Consider the following 5,170-nt stretch of genomic DNA (forward strand, 5'->3'; position numbering starts at 1 on the left):
ACCCGCCTCGGCCTCCCAAAGTGCTGGGATTACAGGCTTGAGCCACCGCGCCCGGCCTGTCACGTATTTCTCATGTCATGGTTTTAATCTCTGTCAGTTCGTTTATGGCCTTCTCTGCATTGATTATTCTAGTTATCCATTCTTCCATTCTTTTTTCAAGATTTTTAGTTTCTTTGCGCTGGGTATGTAATTCCTCCTTTAGCTCTGAGAAGTTTGATGGACTGAAGCCTTCTTCTCTCATCTCGTCAAAGTCATTCTCCGTCCAGCTTTGATCCGTTGCTGGCGATGAGCTGCGTTCCTCAGTTGATAATGCAGAAATCACCTGTCTTCTGTGTCGCTGGCGCTGGGAGCTGGAGACTGGAGCTGTTCCTATTCGGCCATCTTGCTCCGCTCCCCCGTGTTAGTCACTTCTTGCATTGCTGTAAATAAATACCCATGGCAGGGTAATGTATAAGGAAAAGCTTAATTGGCTCACGGTTCTGCAGGCTGTATAGAAAGCAGGGTACTGGCATCTGCTTCTGATGAGACTTCAGGAAGCCTATAATCATGGCAGAAAGTAAAGAGGGAGCCAGAGTATTGCACGGCAAGCAGGAGCAGGAGAGAAGGGGAAGGGGCCGCGCACTTTTAAGCAACCAGATCTCGCGTCAACTAACTGAGCAAGAACTCACTCGTCATGCTAACTAAGCAAATCATGAGGAGTCTGCCCCGTGATCCAAATGCTTCCTGCTAGGCCGCACCTCCACTGAGGATTACAGTTCAACATGGATTTGGAGGGGACAAACATCCAAACTGTTATCAGTGACTAGCAAATTCTAACCCAAATGCAATAATACAAGTTTTCTTTAACAATTCCTTTGTCGCCAGTTATATAGTCAATATCTGTAAATGTTCCAAACTATTGAAAGTATGTTTTATATTTGTTAAATTCAAATTTGTTAATTGATACATTCCCAGTTCCCAAACTGTGTTTCTGTTTCAGTGGGTGTGGGTTAGGGTTCAAGAATTTGCATTTCAAACAAATTCCCAGCAGCTAATGCTGCTGGTTTGGGGAACACACTGAAAGTTATGCATATGGTTTTCAATTTGCCTTTCTTCTTTTGCAATTTCTTCACAGTTTCTTATTAAATGAGTGTTCTTGTTTTCAAGGTTTTAAAATATTTACTAAGTATTTTTATACCATGTCTATAAATTCTACAGATTTGGAGAGGAACAGAGATTGCAACATGTGCTTGGCTCCGGTTGGTGGTTCTCTAGGTGTTTCTTGATATTTTCTCATCATGTCACACGGGGAATATTTTTTTCAGAAATAAGTCAAATTTAAGCTTTTTTCCTCTTCAGTGAATTTCTTTATTATCCACCCCCACAAAGTCTGAATATGCATGAATGCTGTTCTCCTCCAATTGACCAATATTATAATTTTTATCCCCTTGAAGAAGGAATTGCTTGGAATAATGTAAGATGAGAAAAATGTAAGTTTTTCCCATTTTTGGTAGCAAGGACAGGGTGGTTTATTCACCTAATACTATGAGGACAAATAGGAACCCAGGAACAAAAGTTTTTGTGGAATCTTAGCCCTAATATTCTGTTAGGTAACAGTCTCTATAGACTTAGTCTTCTGTTACAATAGATAAACATGTCCAGTCAGATGGAACAGGTTTTTTCCCTGACAACTAATCCTGGTAACTTTCTGCCTGTATCTTGACACCTATTTTGAATAAACTAGCTTGCATTTCCTACCCACATTTGCATGGAGAATAGAGGACTTTTGCACATGTGCTGAGCACCTGGTTTTAATATCATGGGTAGCCTTAACACATAATTGCCCCAGTTTCTATTCACTCTTACAATGGCCTAGGAGTTAACTTTACAATTTTTAACTGGATTGTGACTGATGCTTCTATAAAGCGATTAACAAGTATTATTAGTAATAATTACAACAACAAAATAATGGCAGTTATAATAATTGCAAACATTTATTGAGTGCTGTTTTCCAGGTGCCATGCTTAGTGTTTTAAATGCATGTTTCATTTTGCTACTGGTATGTTGGAAGGTTATCTAGAAAGTTGTATTGCTTTAGGAGTTTATTCTTTGGAGTCTTTATAGAGCTTTCCAGTGCCTAAGTTGAATATTCGGTAATAACTGTTTCTTAAAATTACTTTTGTTTAATATTGATTTGATTGAGAATGACAGTTACAAAATACATGTGAGGTATAAATAAGAATGCAATGAGCACTTGGTTGCCTTCTATCCTATTTAAAAGAGAGAATGTTACCATTACTTTGAATTTCCTTGGATATCCTTTTCCAATCCCATCCAACTCCAACCACTCACAGACATAATCACAATTCCAAATTTGTATATGCTATTCCTTTGTTTATTGTAAGTAGTGTTTTTGTATAGGTTTACACATCCAATAGTATATTATTTAGTTTTATATGCTTTTGACCTTTACTAAGATGGATGATTAATGTGATGTGCCTTTTTTGTTCAACATTATTCTATGAGAGTCATAAATATGGTTGCATATAGTTTGAGTTCCTTCTTCTTTTCCCTTTCTCTTTCCCCTCTCTTTTTTCCTCTTCCCCCTTCATCCTCCTATATAATGTTTTATTGAGGGAATACACCAAAATTTCCTCATCCATCTGTTCTAAATGGACAGTGACAGGGTTCATTTTTTAGAATATGAGCTATTGTGAATAATGGTGCTATGTATATTCTGGTACATATGTTCTTGGGTATGAGGATATGAGCTTTTCTAGGGTACATACCTAGGGATGGAACTTTGGCTTATAGAATATGCACATGTTCCATTTTAATAGGAACCACTAGACTGTTTTCTATAGTGATTGTTTTAATTTACATTTCCATAAAAATTATGTGGGAGTTTCTATTGCTCTATAACTTCACAACACTTGGTATTATTCTACAAATCATTTTTCTTTTGCCAATATAGTGGGAGTTAACTGAGATCTCATGGTTTGTTTTTAAACCGTTTTATTAAAATATAATGAATGTAGAATAAATCGCACATGTGTACAGTTGGATAAATTTTGCAATATGAACCACAATCAAGATAATGAACATAAACATTACCCACAAAAGATTTCTTGTGTATCTTTGTAACTTGTCTTCTCCCCAACTTTCCTGTCCCCAAGCAACTCCTGATATGCTTTCTGTCTCTCTATGGTAATATGCAGTTTTGAGAATCATATAGTAGGTGCTTATTTTTTGTCTGGCATCTTTCACTCAACATAGTAAAAATCAATAGTCCCTTTTATTTCTGAGTACGTGGCATTGTATGTATATACTACAGTTGATTTATCTGTTCATTTATAGATGAATGTTTGTATTTTTCCAGTTTTTGCCTACTATAAATAAAGCTGCTATCAACATGTATATACAAGACTTGTACTTAAGTGTTCTTAAAAACATAAACCAAAATACCAAGCTATAATTGAACATTAAGAGACGTCCACCAGGATAATCTGCATCAGTCTTTTGCACAGATCATTATTTTAGTAAACAGGGCTTCTCCAGCCATCAAATCATGGAAAAGGAAGATTATGAGGGAGTGATAATTTGGGATATGGTGGGCAGGAGGGAGTCAGGGGACAGCATCGCTGCATTGCCCGTCAGTCTCTCCCCTTCAGAAGTCACTCTTTGACTTCATTTTCATAGCTCCCTCCTGCCAAGCCACTGTGTCTGGAGCTGATCCACCTTCCTATTGATATTCTTTGTGATCTTTGTTTTTTTTTTTTTTGCTACAGCGGTAATAACAATAGTTAACATATGTCGAACTTTCCATGTGCTACCTCCTTTCTCCCTAATGGTTTATCCTCACCTCATTTTACCCTCACAGCAACTCCAGGAAGTCAATAATGTTTCTCATTCTCCCTGCCTCATAGGGCTGCTATAAGGGTGAGGTAAGAGAATGCTCATAAAGCACTCAGGCTAGTGTCTGGAACATAAACTTAATGTATGTTAGCTGTTACTATTGTTTTTAAAATGGTTGCCTGGATACTAAACCTCTCTCTGTAACCATTATCTTTATAATAAATGTACCCTTTATCTGGCCCCTGGCCTCTGAGGGCTTTGGGCACCAGTTCGCGTTTTCCAAAAAATCTTTTCCAGGATTGCAAAGGGCTGGGAGAGGCCAGGAGTGAAACACAGAATCCCTCACGGTCAGGCTTCCAACTTTGCATTAAAGAAAGCATATTGAATAAAATTTTCTTTTCTCCCTCCTAAGATCTCACTAAAATGATAATAGAAGAGTTATAAAAAGGTATAAACCTGAGACATTTTCAGATAAATGAAAACTAAGAGAATTTATCACCCACACACCAGCACTATAAGAAGCGCTAAACGCAGTTCCCTGTAGCTGGAGGTAAAGGTAAATGACACCAGATGAAAACTTGAATGCACAGGAAGAAATGAAGAGTTCCCAAAAGGCAAAATATGTGAAAATATAAAGACTATCCTTTTATTTTTAAAAAACTTATTTAAAGGGTAACTAAAGTTTAAAGTAAAACTGTATAGATGTAAAATACATGACAGAAAGAGCACAAAAGACTTGGGACAAATGGAATTATGTTACTGTAATGTTCTTGCATACATGGGGCAGTACCACATTAATTTCAAATAGACTGATAAGGAGGCGTAATGTAATCTCTAGAGCAACAAGTAAAAATAATTATACAAAGGGGCACAGCTGAAAAGAAAGAGAATAAAACATAATACTAAAAAGAAGACTGGAAAAAAAAGCAACAGTAGAAAATAATGATGACAAAAACAACCAGTAACTAAAAAGCTGAACAAAATACAGAATCCACCATTTTAGACATTGGACAACAGACAACAGGACTATGGTGACTGAGAAAAAGGGGACAAATGAGATGAGCTTTCACTCCCCAGAGTCTCTGCCTGGGAGCCACGTCCAAAATATGGTGTGAGGAAGGGGATGTTAAAGAGTTATGCAGCCTCACGGAGTTGAAGAGATAGAAGTCAGAATTTGAGATAGCCAAACCAACTATAATTTGTGGAGAAGAATACCCAAGAGGAGGGAGCTATAGAGTTTCAGAAATCCAACAGGGATTCCCTTGAGTCTTTGGCTGAATACAAATCTGCTCGTGCTTAGGGCAAAGCCCCACAAAGCTAAGCCAGGATAACTTCC

The sequence above is a fragment of the Theropithecus gelada genome, chromosome 7b, assembly GCF_003255815.1.
Source record: "Theropithecus gelada isolate Dixy chromosome 7b, Tgel_1.0, whole genome shotgun sequence".
Classification (NCBI taxonomy): Eukaryota; Metazoa; Chordata; class Mammalia; order Primates; family Cercopithecidae; genus Theropithecus; species Theropithecus gelada.